Source organism: Medicago sativa, chromosome 5 (genome assembly GCF_051527215.1).
Source record: "Medicago sativa cultivar Bolivia chromosome 5, Bolivia_mono, whole genome shotgun sequence".
NCBI lineage: Eukaryota > Viridiplantae > Streptophyta > Magnoliopsida > Fabales > Fabaceae > Medicago > Medicago sativa.
The window spans coordinates 41898611-41918783 of NC_140753.1; the positions used below are offsets into that span (position 1 = coordinate 41898611).

The 20173-nt window shown below is 30.1% G+C and overlaps 1 long non-coding RNA gene across 1 annotated transcript; it reads left to right on the forward strand.

Annotated features, from left to right (window-relative positions):
• The first annotated feature begins 5725 nt into the window (after positions 1–5725).
• Positions 5726–8007, forward strand: LOC146922195 (uncharacterized). Its single transcript, XR_015012387.1, has 3 exons — positions 5726–6035; positions 6196–6282; positions 7677–8007. It is a non-coding gene; the product is annotated as an uncharacterized LOC146922195 (long non-coding RNA).
• The last annotated feature ends 12166 nt before the right edge of the window (positions 8008–20173 follow it).

Below are 20173 nucleotides of genomic sequence, written 5' to 3' on the forward strand. Positions count from 1 at the left end.
CGGTTGATTATACGTGTGTGGGGACTTGCTTTCTTAGACGGCGGTGCTTGCTAGGGCCGTCTTAATATTCTTAACTTGTTATAGGCTTCTCTGCTATACGTGTCATGGCGGTGAAAGGGGAACTAAAAACGCATTGCCAAGAGTACACTCTAAGCATCAAGGCTCTCTTATATCTCTATCATGACACGATTCTAAACCGGACGATTAGGGGTAACCTAAGATCGTCACGGCATATCTTTCTTTAATTGCTTCTACTTGCTTAATATGTTGTATCTACAACATATCATCTCTTATCACCTAAGTGATTCTTACTATTTTACTACTTCTTGACGAACTACGCCAAGTCTCTACTTGTTCTTAACGATCTACGTCAAGGCTCTATGACATAACATAAACATGTATAATAGATATGCATAGTTAGCTTAATTGGTTATGTTAGCGTGTAACAAACAACTTATCTGAGTTCATTTTACGGATTAGTCCCGAGTGGAGTAACCCCGGAAGTTAATCCCTTACTACCGGTGATATGCTTAGCAAGAGCGCACCAGACTCCCTTAGTGAACGTGCGGGTCCCTTACGGCTTACCCCATTCCCCTTGGAGAACCTTTTGTACCCAACCTTGGAAGGAATACAAAAGACACGACACCTTAACTTAGTGAAATGCGGCTCCCTTACGGCTTAACTATTCCCCTTGGGGAACCCCTTGAATCCAATTTGGATATCAAGAGACATGACACTCTTTCTTTCTTAAAAGTCTTAGTCTTATGCATGAAAATTAACTTAAACATGCTAACTCTTTACCTCGGATCCCTAGACGATCCCACTAGAGGTAACTATATGCTTGCTCAACTTACTTTGTGAATGGATATAAAATCAATTCACGTCTTGCCATACTCGTATGGCACTTGCTTCTATGCAAAGATAATACTCTCATTACCTCGCGTCTATCAAGCATATTACTAATGCAAAGCATTCTATTCTTTCTAACTATTCTAGTTCTCGATAACTATACCGAGGCTCTAGTTTTCCCTTGCTTAATGAATATTTTGCTACCCGATTCATGACTTGTTTCTCTCGTATGCCATGCCTTACTAACATGCTTGATACTTGCTTCATCTTATAAAAATCATGCTTTCTTTGATCATCATTTAGGACCTTGGTTTGAGGGGTTTACATTCGTAAAAAGACACCACGGAGAAAACCGCATCGCGAATCCCCATGCCTGCCTGAAGCGAGCAAAACAATGAGATTCCTCACTGTCTTACTCGCCTAGGCGAGTAGATTTGCTGGGGAGGCGAGTGGTAACTCTCCGTGGCGAGTTGGGGGCGAGTAAGACCCCCCTTTCGGAGTTCTAGCTCGCCGTGGCGAGTAATAGCTCGCCATGGCGAGTTAGGACAGTCCAGAACACTTAAAAATGGTATTTTTGACCCAAAAACCTCAAACCAAGTGTCTCTATGTGTGTTGGAACATAATTGATCATTGGAAACTTATAAAACATTCATTTGGCAAGTATAAACATGTTTTGCATGCATGGCAAGAAAAGGGGCAACTATCACAATACATAATCCTAGACTTTTCATAGTTTTCATAATAAACTAATATGGCATAAACATGATCCCAAAGGGTAGGATAACTAGCTATGGAACTCACCTAAACAAGTTTCTTGTGATAGCTCCAAGCCTCAAGCTCAAGTAAACCAAAACCCTAGTTCTAGGTCAACCCACTTCCTTTGATCAAACCATTGAATCTTGATAATTTTTCTTGCAATTCAAAGCACCATGATCACTTGTTGATTACCAAACTTTGAGTCCATACTCCAACTCAAGGCTTCCTCCAAAACCCTAATTCTTGATCTTGATTCCAAGTTGTCCTCAAGCTTCCATTCAAACCCATGATTAAACCTTGCTTGTTAAGTTCCTAACATCCATAATGATCCACCAAGTTTCAAACATAATCATCCCTCATAAAGAAACCCTAGCTTCTTGATTAAATCCAAAGAGGAGAAGAGTAGAGAGTAGAGAAAACAACAAAATCCAAGCTTCTAGTGACAAAAGATCTTGAAGGAGCCTCATATGACATGAGTCTTTGGTGGGAAGAAGTTTGAGAAAGATTGGAGAAGGAAGAGAGAAAGAGGCGTGAGGGAGAAGAGAGAAGGGAGAGAGAAAGTCTTTGCCAAAAACAAGAGAGAGAAAGGATAAGGAAATAATGAGATATTTTCCATCCAAAAACATATAAATATCATTTCCCATGAAATTACCATAATGCCCTTGCCTCAAGTGTGTTTAAAAACGACTCTGATACTTTTCCCGTAAAAAGCTGACATTTCGTAAAATATTTCCATTAACTTACTTTCCATGATTTTAATTCCTCTGACGTGATCGACTGGTAATACACCGATACTGACAGGCGGGATATCACACCCTATTTGCATTTTATAGGGACTATTTTGGAGGACTAAAATTATCCAATTTTTGTAAAATGTTTTCAAAATAGAGACTATTTTTACAAAATTAAAAATTTTGGAGGACTAAAATTACCATTGAAATTTCATAGGGACTAACCTTAAAAACTTATGATTTTGTAGGGACTAAAAACTTATTTAACCCTTAAATTATTCGAAAAATATATGTTGATATATATTTTTTTTTTTTGAAGGATGTTGATATATATTTTATTATTTGGAAATTTTCAATGAAATAATTAATTTAGTCATTATTAGAAAGTTTTTCATAGTCGCCAAATTTTGTTACAATATTTTGGAACACATCCTGATATATTTTCGTATGCAATCTAATATATTTTCGTATGTGATTAGACATATATTTTGGCACTCAATAATATATTTTTGTACTCAAAATATATTTTTTGTACTCAATATGATATATATATATATATATATATATATATATATATATATATATATATTGTACTGAATTTGAGATATTTTTGTACTAGATCTAACTTGTTCCCAAAGTTTCTCATTATTAGTTGTGAATTTCTTCTATAAATAGCGAGCTCACATATATTGCATTCTACACACTGAAAGGTATTCTGAAACTTCAAATACTTTTCTTCTCTCTCCCTCTATGACTTGTGTTCACGAGTCATTCTTCCCTTCATCTCCTTTTTTTTTTTGTCCATGAAATTAACCATTTTCTTCTCTCTCCCTTTTTGATTTGTGTTGAAGAAGTTTTCTTCCCTTCATCTCATTCTTTTCCCACGAAATTAAGAGTGTTCTTTAGACCATATACCCATATAGATATAATGTCACTTGGGAATTAAGAATGGTCTTAAGAGCCTAGTACCTTTGATAATTTATGTCCCTTCGGAATAAATAATATTTTAAGACCATAGTCCCTTTTTCGATATAATCATAATGATCATAAAAATATATTCCACCTCAATTCTTGCATAAGTTAGATGTTAGAAAGGGAGATACAAGCATATAACTAATTATATATAGTTCTCAGAATCGATCCTTGCCTTCTTCTTCTTATTCTTCTTAAGCAAGTATGTGTCCAAGAAAAATAAAAACATTTAATTTGTGAATTTAAACTCCTATGATGAAATACAAAAGGAAAAAATAGAGTGAGAGAGAACTATTCCTCGTTCAACTCCAAGGCTGACGAAGCTTTTGATTTGTTACGAAATTTTTTTTTGGAAAAAACTAATTCAAAGCCACATCAGTTTTGGGGTTGGGCTTGGAATGGTTCTCTCACTCTGTTCTTTTCCTGTTGTTTTTCATTGTAGGTGTTTTAATTAACAAATTAATCGTTTTGATTGTTCATGTAGACTTTCTTGGTTAAAAAGAAACTTTAAGCAGAAGAAGAAGAAGAATAAGAAGATGGAGAAGGATTTTAAAGAACTATATATATATATATATATATATATATATATATATATATATATATATATATATATAACTAAATGTTGGTATCTCCTTTTCGCTTTTGTATATATATCAAGTTCTACAATTGTATATAATTTCTTGGAGATAAATTCCACCTAAAAGCATGATTGTGGCAACTGATAGAACTAACTTGTGACTCGATAAACTGTTTTTACAAAAACTTTTATGAAAAATTACTTAATGTAAGAAGAAAATCTTAAAAGCAATACTAGATTCAGTAATATTTTAACTTCGTGTAAAATTGAGTACCTTTAACACAAGTTGGTTTCATAATAGATTGTTATTTATTTTGTATTAATAAGCTGATGAATTCTTGTTATTAATTTATTAATATATCATATAAATTTATTTATCATGACCGAAGCATTCCCATGATTTATTTTGTAAAATTTCATGAGTCACATAAGCAATAATGTTTGATGAACCTAAATTTCTGGAATATGAAAAAAAAATCTCGAGTTACCGAGTAAAATGGGAGCACATTTCTTATACGAGTTACTCGTATAAGAATTATATTTAATGTACTCGCCAGTTAGTACATTTTGTATTTAAATATGACTTATGGATTGTACTCGTCAGTTAGTACTTTCATCAGCTGTTTAAGGTAGTACCATGTTTGGATTCATTCCACAGAAAACATAGCAGATATCAACAATAACATCTCATATTCATGTGTTGAATAATGGAGGAGATTGAATCAGTTCTTACATTCATTGAGGTAAATTTAATGACAGATAATGCTCTGAATAGGAGCGATCCTATACAGAGAATGGTGTGGTTATTATTATGAGACCTCATTATATGGGGTATAGTTCAAAAAATAAATTTTTATTGGAATCAGTCGTATCATGAAGAACCCCCTCAAAGGTTGGATCCGTTCATGGAAAGATAAGAATCGACGAAGTCAATAAGAGTGTTACTCCAATAAGTGTATGAGATATTTCCAGAACTTAGTGAAGGTAAACAAGTAGTAGTAACCTAAGACAGATTTATAAGGAGTATGTGGAACTAGAAATTTACCAGAAGAATATTTTATGCATTGGTTAGCTTTGTTTTCCACTACACTCAAAATGTATAATGTATTCCACAACTTACACTTAAGGAGGTTATTATTAAACCTTTTCGACTCAGGTGATTGGAAGACATATCAGTATGCAGAGCTTTTTATTTCAGAAATTGTAAAACTCCACGGTGTTGGACAGAAATCGGAGACAAGATATTTTGGGGTCAGAAATTATTCAAGAGACAACTTTAAAGGTTAAGTCCATCCAAGAAAAGATGAAAGCAGCGTAAAGTCGTCAGAAGAGTTATGCAGATAAGAAACAGAGACCTTTAGAGTTCAATGAGGGAGATCATGTAATTCTGAAAGTTACACCTAAGATGGGTTCGCAAGGAACATTTAGAATAAAGAAAACTTAGTCCAAGGTATATTGAACCCTTTCAGATATTCATGCGTATCGGTCCAGTAACATATCGGTTAGCATTAATGTTAGAATTACATGATGTATTTCATGTCTCTCAGTTCAAAAATTCATTCTCGATCCTTCTCAGTCAGTGGAATTGGAAACCATAGATTTAGAATCTGAGATACGAAATCATTATCCGTATCTATTTTCAGATAAACTTTAAATTTCGAGGACGAAATTTTCTTAAGGGGGGTAGAGTGTAATATCCCGCTTAACAACACTGTCAAATGTCATTTATCTGTGTCAGCTATTTTTCCGAATTATCTATGAGAATATATTGAACCAAGGGCAAAAAGGACAATTGCCATCCAAAGATTTTTTTTAAAGAAAGAAAGTTATATAACTTTCCACACTTTCATTCATATTTTCACGAACACATTTTCATTCCTTCTTTCACTAAGCCATCGGCCTCCCTCTCTCCATACCACCATCTTCTTCAAAATTTCACCAAAACCTCAAGAAATCATCACAATCATCAAGCTTAAGGGTCCCTAGTAGTGTTCCTTGCAACAAACAAGCTTCAATCTCTTCCCTCCCTCTTTAACCAAGCAAACCGCCCCTCATCCAATCTTTTCCCAAATCATTATTTCTCACTCCAATCCATTGGAAATTGCTTCAAGGATTAAATTTAGGATTACCCATGAAGTATTGAACCATTGGTGAGTTACAAAGAAGTCTCTTTCTCCTCCTTGTAGTGTAGGCCGCCCCTTAACCCTTCAATTGGGGAAAATTGCTCTTTGTAAAATTGTTCCAATTTCATGCTTTTAGTGTGTTTAAAATGATATGGGTATTGTGGTTTTAACATGTTTGATGTTATAGGAGCTATTGGAAGGAGAAGGCAAGTAACTAGTGGCTTGTAGTTGGAAGTTTTGCCACAAAGTGTTCAAGAGGAACCTCCACAAGATTGTGAGTTCCTTTAGTTAGTAAACCTTCCCTTTTGGGTAGTTCAATTATACTAATAGATTGATAAATCATGATTTTGAGCATTAGGACATAGTTAGAACTATTATGTTTTAGGCTAAATACCCTTGCTAATATATTCTAGAATTTGCTTTTATGTTAATTTTCATGCTTATGTTAGTATAGAGGTTGGAGGAAAATTATTAGGCAAGGATTCAATACATTTTGAAATATGTACATGATTTCGGCTAGATTCTGGAAATTGGAAGTTTGTTAAATATTTGGTATGTTTCTATCTTTGGCTAATGGGAATGAAAAACTTTTAATGAATACGCGACCATTGGCGGTTACGGATTGAACTTTCATTTTTCCGGATATGTAGCCGAAAAGTGTTATGAGAACCTCCAACCAAATACTACCATATTGCTATGCGTATTAATATAAAAGAATGTTTAGAATAAATTATGCCTTTAGAATAATAGATTATGATTTAAGATTTATACCCTTGCTAGTATACTCTAAAAATAGCTCTTATGATGTTAAATATGTTTATGGTAGTGTTGAAATTGGAGGAAGGATAATTTGATAAGTTTTAGTGTATGTCTGCACAATTTCGGCTAGTGCTCTGGAAAGTAAATTTGTTGGAAATAATTTCGGCTAGTGTAAATGAAACTTTTATGGAAATAATTGGCTTTTAGCTTGGTTGAGAATTTTAACACTCATTATATCGAATATGTAGCCGAAATGTGTATAATGTTCTCCAACCATATACTACCATAATGAGTATCTAATAGAGTAAGAGATTGTTTAGAGTAAATTAGCCATGAATAATATTATGGGAAAGTCACTAACCCCGGTAAACTACCATTTTAGAGAAGAGAATATTTATTGATACATTTTCAGCTAGAGACGAGACTTTAATTCTCATTATCAGTTATGACATTAATTGATTTATTAAATTGTGGCTTTCGCTATCCCGCCAGTTGGATACGAAAGGTTCCCGCCAGTTGGAACGGGCACTATCCGTGAGGATGACCCCACAATAATCAGAGGAGTCCGGTATCCCCGTCAGTTGGGTTCCCGCCAGTTGGAAATATTTATATATATACCGGTTATCAGAGGAATAAATTCCGGGGTTACTCCACCTGGGTTTATTCGTAAAATCAACTCAGATAATTGTTTGTTCAACGCTAACTTTACTAACACATTTGTTAGATATTAAGATTAAATATTCAGTTATGTTAAGATATCAGAGTTACAGGTTAAAGATGTATAACCTCAGAGAGGTTGAATTTAGACAGAGGGCAATCATAGGTATACCCAAGGATTGCCTGCAGCCTAGGATAGGTGGAGCTCACTGAGACATTATGTCTCATCCCATTCCATTTATTATTTTTCAGGTACACAGTCATCCCAGAAGAAAGATTAAGAAAGGCTACATGTTGATTATGGTGCTCCATTGATGATGTGTATATGTGGAATTATGTCTCAGGACTTGTTGTGATGTATTTTAGTCCATATCAGTTTATGGGAATTATGTATCAGATTATGTATAATATTATCTGTTCGTCAGTTAGTACAGATATCATCTAGATAAAATGTAAAGATTATCAGATAATCAGACAGGAGTCCTAGAGACATATACACATTATCAGTCATCACAGGTAAATTTTTATATTGAAATTTAATGTACCCGGTATTAAATTTTAACGCTTTCTAAAATTCTAGACACTTTTATGAGGGCGTTACACTTATGATTTTGTAGGGACTAAAAACGTATTTAACCCTTAAATTATTCGAAAAATATATGTTGATATATATTTTTTTTTTGAAGGATGTTGATATATATTTTATTATTTGGAAATTTTAAATGAAATAATTAATTTAGTCATTATTAGAAAGTTTTTCATAGTCGCCAAATTTTGTTACAATATTTCGGAACACATCCTGATATATTTTCGTATGCAATCTAATATATTTTCGTATGTGATTAGACATATATTTTGGCACTCAATAATATATTTTTGTACTCAAAATATATTTTTTGTACTCAATATGATATATATATATATATATATATATATATATATATATATTGTACTGAATTTGTGATATTTTTGTACTAGATCTAACTTGTTCCCAAAGTTTCTCATATATTAGTTGTGAATTTCTTCTATAAATAGCGAGCTCACATATATTGCATTTTGCACACTGAAAGGAATTCTGAAACTTCAAATACTTTTCTTCTCTCTCCCTCTATGACTTGTGTTGACGAGTCATTCTGCCCTTCATCTCCTTTTTTTTTGTCCATGAAATTAACCATTTTCTTCTCTCTCCCTTTTTGATTTGTGTTGAAGAAGTTTTCTTCCTTTCATCTCATTCTTTTCCCTCGAAATTAAGAGTGTTCTTTAGACCATATACCCTTATAGATATAATGTCACTTGGGAATTAAGAATGGTCTTAAGAGCCTAGTACCTTTGATAATTTATGTCCCTTCGGAATAAATAATATTTTAAGACCATAGTCCCTTTTTCGATATAATCATAATGATCATAAAAATATATTCCACCTCAATTCTTGCATAAGTTAGATGTTAGAAAGGGAGATACAAGCATATAACTAATTATATATAGTTCTCAAAATCGATCCTTGCCTTCTTCTTCTTCTTCTTTTTAAGCAAGTATGTGTCCAAGAAAAATAAAAACATTTAATTTGTGAATTTAAACTCCTATGATGAAAAACAAAAGGAAAAAATAGAGTGAGAGAGAACGATTCCTCGTTCAACTCCAAGGCTGACGAAGCTTTTGATTTGTTACGAAATTTTTTTTTGGAAATAACTAATTCAAAGCTTCATCAGTTTTGGGGTTGGGCTTGGAATGGTTCTCTCACTCTGTTCTTTTCCTGTTGTTTTTCATTGTAGGTGTTTTAATTAACAAATTAATCGTTTTAATTGTTCATGTAGACTTTCTTGGTTAAAAAGAAACTTTAAGAAGAATAAGAATAAGAAGATGGAGAAGGATTTTAAAGAACTATATATATATACATATATATATATATATATATATATATATATATATATATATAACTAAATGTTGGTATCTCCTTTTCGCTTTTGTATATATATCAAGTTCTACAATTGTATATAATTTCTTGGAGATAAATTCCACCTAAAAGTATGATTGTGGCAACTGATAGAACTAACTTGTGACTCGATAAACTGTTTTTAGAAAAACTTTTAGCTGATGAATTCTTGTTATTAATTTATTAATATATCATATGAATTTATTTATCATGACCGAAGCATTCCCATGATTTATTTTGTAAAATTTCATGAGTCACATAAACAATAATGTTTGATGAACCTAAATTTCTGGAATATGAAAAAAAAATCTCGAGTTACCGAGTAAAATGGGAGCACATTTTTTATAAATAACTAGCGGAAATAAGGGAACTATCATGCCTGTCTGACCTCTCTTTTTACTACGCTAAAGTTTGTGTATATTTTAAGGGATAAATTTCACCCGGGACCAGAATATGTCTTCACTCATTTTCAAATATGCTCAAAGAACAAAACAAATTTGAGAAACTTTTTCTAAAAGACCTCAAATTCTATTTTTATTGTTCCAATTTGTTCCTTTCAGAATTAATAATAAATTCAGTGGAAATTTGTCGAGATTAAATAATGGGTTAAATATGTTTTTAGTCCCTCCCTAAATTTTTTTATTAACTTTTAGTCCCTATTTGAATTTTATAGGGACTATTTTGGAGGACTAAAATTATCCAATTTTTGTAAAATGTTTTCAAAATAGAGACTATTTTTACAAACTTAAAAATTTTGGAGGACTAAAATTACCATTGAAATTTCATAGGGACTAACCTTAAAAACTCATGATTTTGTAGGGACTAAAAACTTATTTAACCCTTAAATTATTCGAAAAATATATGTTGATATATATTTTTTTTTGAAGGATGTTGATATATATTTTATTATTTGCAAATTTTAAATGAAATAATTAATTTAGTCATTATTAGAAAGTTTTTCATAGTCGCCAAATTTTGTTACAATATTTCGGAACACATCCTGATATATTTTCGTATGCAATCTAATATATTTTCGTATGTGATTAGACATATATTTTGGCACTCAATAATATATTTTTGTACTCAAAATATATTTTTTGTACTCAATATGATATATATATATATATATATATATATATATATATTGTATTGAATTTGTGATATTTTTGTATTAGATCTAACTTGTTCCCAAAGTTTCTCATATATTAGTTGTGAATTTCTTCTATAAATAGCGAGCTCAGATATATTGCATTCTGCACACTGAAAGGAATTCTGAAACTTCAAATACTTTTCTTCTCTCTCCCTCTATGACTTGTGTTGACGAGTCATTCTGCCCTTCATCTCCTTTTTTTTATCCATGAAATTAACCATTTTCTTCTCTCTCCCTTTTTGATTTGTGTTGAAGAAGTTTTCTTCCTTTCATCTCATTCTTTTCCCTCGAAATTAAGAGTGTTCTTTAGACCATATACCCTTATAGATATAATGTCACTTGGGAATTAAGAATGGTCTTAAGAGCCTTCGGAATAAATAATATTTTAAGGCCATAGTCTCTTTTTCGATATAATCATAATGATCATAAAAATATATTCCACCTCAATTCTTGCATAAGTTAGATGTTAGAAAGGGAGATACAAGCATATAACTAATTATATATAGTTCTCAAAATCGATCCTTGCCTTCTTCTTCTTCTTCTTCTTAAGCAAGTATGTGTAACATTTAATTTGTGAATTTAAACTCCTATGATGAAAAACAAAAGGAAAAAATAGAGTGAGAGAGAACTATTCCTAGTTCAACTCCAAGGCTGACGAAGCTTTTGATTTGTTACGAAATTTTTTTTTGGAAATAACTAATTGAAAGCCTCATCAGTTTTGGGGTTGGGCTTGGAATGGTTCTCTCACTCTGTTCTTTTCCTGTTGTTTTTCATTGTAGGTGTTTTAATTAACAAATTAATCATTTTGATTGTTCATGTAGACTTTCTTGGTTAAAAAGAAACTTTAAGAAGAAGAAGAAGAAGAAGAATAAGAAGATGGAGAAGGATTTTAAAGAACTATATATATATATATATATATATATATATATATATATAACTAAATGTTGGTATCTCCTTTTCGCTTTTGTATATATATATCAAGTTCTACAATTGTATATAATTTCTTGGAGATAAATTCCACCTAAAAGCATGATTGTGGCAACTGATAGAACTAACTTGTGACTCGATAAACTGTTTTTCCAAAAACTTTTAAGAAAAATTACTGAATGTAAGAAGAAAATCTTAAAAGCAATACTAGATTCAGTAATATTTTAACTTCGCGTAAAATTGAGTACCTTTAACACAAGTTGGTTTCATAATAGATTGTTATTTATTTTGTATTAATAAGCTGATGAATTCTTGTTATTAATTTATTAATATATCATATGAATTTATTTATCATGACCGAAGCATTCCCATGATTTATTTTGTAAAATTTCATGAGTCACATAAGCAATAATGTTTGATGAACCTAAATTTCTGGAAGATGAAAAAAAAATCTCGAGTTACCGAGTAAAATGGGAGCACATTTTTTATAAATAACTTGCGGAAATAAGGGAACTATCATGCCTGTCTGACCTCTCTTTTTACTACGCTAAAGTTTGTGTATATTTTAAGGGATAAATTTCACCCACATTTTGAAGAAAAAAATAGAAAAAAAATAGAACAAAAATTGGTCTTATTTTTTGTCGATGACTTTCCCCGGGACCAGAATATGTCTTCACTCATTTTCAAATATGCTCAAAGAACAAAACAAATTTGAGAAACTTTTTCTAAAAGACCTCAAATTCTATTTTTATTGTTCCAATTTGTTCCTTTCAGAATTAATAATAAATTCAGTGGAAATTTGTCGAGATTAAATTATGGGTTAAATATGTTTTTAGTCCCTCCCAAATTTTTTTTATTAACTTTTAGTCCCTATTTGAATTTTATAGGGACTATTTTGGAGGACTAAAATTATCCAATTTTTGTAAAATGTTTTCAAAATAGAGACTATTTTTACAAACTTAAAAATTTTGGAGGACTAAAATTACCATTGAAATTTCATAGGGACTAACCTTAAAAACTCATGATTTTGTAGGGACTAAAAACTTATTTAACCCTTAAATTATTCGAAAAATATATGTTGATATATATATTTTTTTTGAAGGATGTTGATATATATTTTATTATTTGGAAATTTTAAATGAAATAATTAATTTAGTCATTATTAGAAAGTTTTTCATAGTCGCCAAATTTTGTTACAATATTTTGGAACACATCCTGATATATTTTTGTATGCAATCTAATATATTTTCGTATGTGATTAGACATATATTTTGGCACTCAATAATATATTTTTGTACTCAAAATATATTTTTTGTGCTCAATATGATATATATATATATATATATATATATATATATATATATATATTGTACTGAATTTGAGATAATTTTGTACTAGATCTAACTTGTTCCCAAAGTTTCTCATATATTAGTTGTGAATTTCTTCTATAAATAGCGAGCTCACATATATTGCATTCTACACACTGAAAGGTATTCTGAAACTTCAAATACTTTTCTTCTATCTCCCTCTATGACTTGTGTTGACGAGTCATTCTTCCCTTCATTTCCTTTTTTTTTTTGTCCTTGAAATTAACCATTTTCTTCTCTCTCCCTTTTTGATTTGTGTTGAAGAAGTTTTCTTCCCTTCATCTCATTCTTTTTCCCTCGAAATTAAGAGTGTTCTTTAGACCATATACCCTTATAGATATAATGTCACTTGGGAATTAAGAATGGTCTTAAGAGCCTAGTACCTTTGATAATTTATGTCCCTTCGGAATAAATAATATTTTAAGACCATAGTCCCTTTTTCGATATAATCATAATGATCGTAAAAATATATTCCACCTCAATTCTTGCATAAGTTAGATGTTAGAAAGGGAGATACAAGCATATAACTAATTATATATAGTTCTCAGAATTGATCCTTGCCTTCTTCTTCTTCTTAAGCAAGTATGTGTCCAAGAAAAATAAAAACATTTAATTTGTGAATTTAAACTCCTATGATGAAAAACAAACGGAAAAAATAGTGTGAGAGAGAACTATTCCTCGTTCAACTCCAAGGCTGACGAAGCTTTTGATTTGTTACGAATTTTTTTTTTTTGGAAATAACTAATTCAAAGCCTCATCAGTTTTGGGGTTGGGCTTGGAATGGTTCTCTCACTCTGTTCTTTTCCTGTTGTTTTTCATTGTAGGTTTTTTAATTAACTATTAATCGTTTTGATTGTTCATGTAGACTTTCTTGGTTAAAAAGAAACTTTAAGAAGAAGAAGAAGAATAAGAAGATGGAGAAGGATTTTAAAGAACTATATATATATATATATATATATATATATATATATATATAACTAAATGTTGGTATCTACTTTTCGCTTTTGTATATATATCAAGTTCTACAATTGTATATAATTTCTTGGAGATAAATTCCACCTAAAAGCATGATTGTGGCAACTGATAGAACTAACTTGTGACTCGATAAACTGTTTTTACAAAAAAATTTATGAAAAATTATTGAATGTAAGAAGAAAATCTTAAAAGCAATACTAGATTCAGTAATATTTTAACTTCGTGTAAAATTGAGTACCTTTAACACAAGTTGGTTTCATAATAGATTGTTATTTATTTTGTATTAATAAGCTGATGAATTCTTGTTATTTTTTTTTTGACAAAGATGAATTCTTGTTATTAATTTATTAATATATCATATGAATTTATTTATCATGACCGAAGCATTCCCATGATTTATTTTTTAAAATTTCATGAGTCACATAAGCAATAATGTTTGATGAACCTAAATTTCTGGAATATGAAAAAAAAATCTCGAGTTACCAAGTAAAATGGGAGCACATTTTTTATAAATAACTAGCGGAAATAAGGGAACTATCATGCATGTCTGACCTCTCTTTTTACTACGCTAAAGTTTGTGCATATTTTAAGGGATAAATTTCGCCCACATTTTGAAGAAAAAAATAGAAAAAAAAAATAGAACAAAAATTGGTCTTATTTTTTGTCGATGACTTTCCCCGGGACCAGAATATGTCTTCACTCATTTTCAAATATGCTCAAAGAACAAAATAAATTTGAGAAACTTTTTCTAAAAGACCTCAAATTCTATTTTTATTGTTCCAATTTGTTCCTTTCAGAATTAATATTAAATTCAGTGGAAATTTGTCGAGATTAAATTATGGGTTAAATATATTTTTAGTCCCTCCCTAAATTTTTTTATTAACTTTTAGTCCCTATTTGAACTATTTTTGTAAAATGTTTTCAAAATAGAGACTATTTTTACAAACTTAAAAATTTTGGAGGACTAAAATTACCATTGAAATTTCATAGGGACTAACCTTAAAAACTCATGATTTTGTACTGAATTTGAGATATTTTTGTACTAGATCTAACTTGTTCCCAAAGTTTCTCATATATTAGTTGTGAATTTCTTCTATAAATAGCGAGCTCACATATATTGCATTCTGCACACTGAAAGGAATTCTGAAACTTCAAATACTTTTCTTTTCTCTCCCTCTATGACTTGTGTTGACGAGTCATTCTGCCCTTCATCTCCTTTTTTTTTAACCATGAAATTAACCATTTTCTTCTCTCTCCCTTTTTGATTTGTGTTGAAGAAGTTTTCTTCCTTTCATCTCATTCTTTTCCCTCGAAATTAAGAGTGTTCTTTAGACCATATACCCTTATAGATATAATGTCACTTGGGAATTAAGAATGGTCTTAAGAGCCTTCGGAATAAATAATATTTTAAGGCCATAGTCTCTTTTTCGATATAATCATAATGATCATAAAAATATATTCCACCTCAATTCTTGCATAAGTTAGATGTTAGAAAGGGAGATACAAGCATATAACTAATTATATATAGTTCTCAAAATTGATCCTTGCCTTCTTCTTCTTCTTCTTCTTCTTAAGCAAGTATGTGTAACATTTAATTTGTGAATTTAAACTCCTATGATGAAAAACAAAAGGAAAAAATAGAGTGAGAGAGAACTTTTCCTCGTTCAACTCCAAGGCTGACGAAGCTTTTGATTTGTTACGAAATTTTTTTTTGGAAATAACTAATTCAAAGCCTCATCAGTTTTGGGGTTGGGCTTGGAATGGTTCTCTCACTCTGTTCTTTTCTTGTTGTTTTTCATTGTAGGTGTTTTAATTAACAAATTAATCGTTTTGATTGTTCATGTAGACTTTCTTGGTTAAAAAGAAACTTTAAGAAGAAGAAGAAGAAGAAGAAGAATAAGAAGATGGAGAAGGATTTTAAAGAACTATATATATATATATATATATATATATATATATATATATATAACTAAATGTTGGTATCTCCTTTTCGCTTTTGTATATATATCAAGTTCTACAATTGTATATAATTTCTTGGAGATAAATTTCACCTAAAAGCATGATTGTGGCAACTGATAGAACTAACTTGTGACTCGATAAATTGTTTTTCCAAAAACTTTTAAGAAAAATTACTGAATGTAAGAAGAAAATCTTAAAAGCAATACTAGATCCAGTAATATTTTAACTTCGCGTAAAATTGAGTACCTTTAACACAAGTTGGTTTCATAATAGATTGTTATTTATTTTGTATTAATAAGCTGATGAATTCTTGTTATTAATTTATTAATATATCATATGAATTTATTTATCATGACCGAAGCATTCCCATGATTTATTTTGTAAAATTTCATGAGTCACATAAGCAATAATGTTTGATGAACCTAAATTTCTGGAATATGAAAAAAAAATCTCGAGTTACCGAGTAAAATGGGAGCACATTTTTTATAAATAACTTGCGGAAATAAGGGAACTATCATGCCTGTCTGACCTCTCTTTTTACTACGCTAAAGTTTGTGTATATTTTAAGGGATAAATTTCACCCACATTTTGAAGAAAAAAATAGAAAAAAAATAGAACAAAAATTGGTCTTATTTTTTGTCGATGACTTTCCCCGGGACCAGAATATGTCTTCACTCATTTTCAAATATGCTCAAAGAACAAAACAAATTTGAGAAACTTTTTCTAAAAGACCTCAAATTCTATTTTTATTGTTCCAATTTGTTCCTTTCAGAATTAATAATAAATTCAGTGGAAATTTGTCGAGATTAAATTATGGGTTAAATATGTTTTTAGTCCCTCCCAAATTTTTTTTATTAACTTTTAGTCCCTATTTGAATTTTATAGGGACTATTTTGGAGGACTAAAATTATCCAATTTTTGTAAAATGTTTTCAAAATAGAGACTATTTTTACAAACTTAAAAATTTTGGAGGACTAAAATTACCATTGAAATTTCATAGGGACTAACCTTAAAAACTCATGATTTTGTAGGGACTAAAAACTTATTTAACCCTTAAATTATTCGAAAAATATATGTTGATATATATATTTTTTTTGAAGGATGTTGATATATATTTTATTATTTGGAAATTTTAAATGAAATAATTAATTTAGTCATTATTAGAAAGTTTTTCATAGTCGCCAAATTTTGTTACAATATTTTGGAACACATCCTGATATATTTTTGTATGCAATCTAATATATTTTCGTATGTGATTAGACATATATTTTGGCACTCAATAATATATTTTTGTACTCAAAATATATTTTTTGTGCTCAATATGATATATATATATATATATATATATATATATATTGTACTGAATTTGAGATAATTTTGTACTAGATCTAACTTGTTCCCAAAGTTTCTCATATATTAGTTGTGAATTTCTTCTATAAATAGCGAGCTCACATATATTGCATTCTACACACTGAAAGGTATTCTGAAACTTCAAATACTTTTCTTCTATCTCCCTCTATGACTTGTGTTGACGAGTCATTCTTCCCTTCATTTCCTTTTTTTTTTTGTCCTTGAAATTAACCATTTTCTTCTCTCTCCCTTTTTGATTTGTGTTGAAGAAGTTTTCTTCCCTTCATCTCATTCTTTTTCCCTCGAAATTAAGAGTGTTCTTTAGACCATATACCCTTATAGATATAATGTCACTTGGGAATTAAGAATGGTCTTAAGAGCCTAGTACCTTTGATAATTTATGTCCCTTCGGAATAAATAATATTTTAAGACCATAGTCCCTTTTTCGATATAATCATAATGATCGTAAAAATATATTCCACCTCAATTCTTGCATAAGTTAGATGTTAGAAAGGGAGATACAAGCATATAACTAATTATATATAGTTCTCAGAATTGATCCTTGCCTTCTTCTTCTTCTTAAGCAAGTATGTGTCCAAGAAAAATAAAAACATTTAATTTGTGAATTTAAACTCCTATGATGAAAAACAAACGGAAAAAATAGTGTGAGAGAGAACTATTCCTCGTTCAACTCCAAGGCTGACGAAGCTTTTGATTTGTTACGAATTTTTTTTTTTTGGAAATAACTAATTCAAAGCCTCATCAGTTTTGGGGTTGGGCTTGGAATGGTTCTCTCACTCTGTTCTTTTCCTGTTGTTTTTCATTGTAGGTTTTTTAATTAACTATTAATCGTTTTGATTGTTCATGTAGACTTTCTTGGTTAAAAAGAAACTTTAAGAAGAAGAAGAAGAATAAGAAGATGGAGAAGGATTTTAAAGAACTATATATATATATATATATATATATATATATATATATATATATATATATAACTAAATGTTGGTATCTACTTTTCGCTTTTGTATATATATCAAGTTCTACAATTGTATATAATTTCTTGGAGATAAATTCCACCTAAAAGCATGATTGTGGCAACTGATAGAACTAACTTGTGACTCGATAAACTGTTTTTACAAAAAAATTTATGAAAAATTATTGAATGTAAGAAGAAAATCTTAAAAGCAATACTAGATTCAGTAATATTTTAACTTCGTGTAAAATTGAGTACCTTTAACACAAGTTGGTTTCATAATAGATTGTTATTTATTTTGTATTAATAAGCTGATGAATTCTTGTTATTTTTTTTTTGACAAAGATGAATTCTTGTTATTAATTTATTAATATATCATATGAATTTATTTATCATGACCGAAGCATTCCCATGATTTATTTTTTAAAATTTCATGAGTCACATAAGCAATAATGTTTGATGAACCTAAATTTCTGGAATATGAAAAAAAAATCTCGAGTTACCAAGTAAAATGGGAGCACATTTTTTATAAATAACTAGCGGAAATAAGGGAACTATCATGCATGTCTGACCTCTCTTTTTACTACGCTAAAGTTTGTGCATATTTTAAGGGATAAATTTCGCCCACATTTTGAAGAAAAAAATAGAAAAAAAAAATAGAACAAAAATTGGTCTTATTTTTTGTCGATGACTTTCCCCGGGACCAGAATATGTCTTCACTCATTTTCAAATATGCTCAAAGAACAAAATAAATTTGAGAAACTTTTTCTAAAAGACCTCAAATTCTATTTTTATTGTTCCAATTTGTTCCTTTCAGAATTAATATTAAATTCAGTGGAAATTTGTCGAGATTAAATTATGGGTTAAATATATTTTTAGTCCCTCCCTAAATTTTTTTATTAACTTTTAGTCCCTATTTGAACTATTTTTGTAAAATGTTTTCAAAATAGAGACTATTTTTACAAACTTAAAAATTTTGGAGGACTAAAATTACCATTGAAATTTCATAGGGACTAACCTTAAAAACTCATGATTTTGTACTGAATTTGAGATATTTTTGTACTAGATCTAACTTGTTCCCAAAGTTTCTCATATATTAGTTGTGAATTTCTTCTATAAATAGCGAGCTCACATATATTGCATTCTGCACACTGAAAGGAATTCTGAAACTTCAAATACTTTTCTTTTCTCTCCCTCTATGACTTGTGTTGACGAGTCATTCTGCCCTTCATCTCCTTTTTTTTTAACCATGAAATTAACCATTTTCTTCTCTCTCCCTTTTTGATTTGTGTTGAAGAAGTTTTCTTCCTTTCATCTCATTCTTTTCCCTCGAAATTAAGAGTGTTCTTTAGACCATATACCCTTATAGATATAATGTCACTTGGGAATTAAGAATGGTCTTAAGAGCCTTCGGAATAAATAATATTTTAAGGCCATAGTCTCTTTTTCGATATAATCATAATGATCATAAAAATATATTCCACCTCAATTCTTGCATAAGTTAGATGTTAGAAAGGGAGATACAAGCATATAACTAATTATATATAGTTCTCAAAATTGATCCTTGCCTTCTTCTTCTTCTTCTTCTTCTTAAGCAAGTATGTGTAACATTTAATTTGTGAATTTAAACTCCTATGATGAAAAACAAAAGGAAAAAATAGAGTGAGAGAGAACTTTTCCTCGTTCAACTCCAAGGCTGACGAAGCTTTTGATTTGTTACGAAATTTTTTTTTGGAAATAACTAATTCAAAGCCTCATCAGTTTTGGGGTTGGGCTTGGAATGGTTCTCTCACTCTGTTCTTTTCTTGTTGTTTTTCATTGTAGGTGTTTTAATTAACAAATTAATCGTTTTGATTGTTCATGTAGACTTTCTTGGTTAAAAAGAAACTTTAAGAAGAAGAAGAAGAAGAAGAAGAATAAGAAGATGGAGAAGGATTTTAAAGAACTATATATATATATATATATATATATATATATATATATATATATATATAACTAAATGTTGGTATCTCCTTTTCGCTTTTGTATATATATCAAGTTCTACAATTGTATATAATTTCTTGGAGATAAATTTCACCTAAAAGCATGATTGTGGCAACTGATAGAACTAACTTGTGA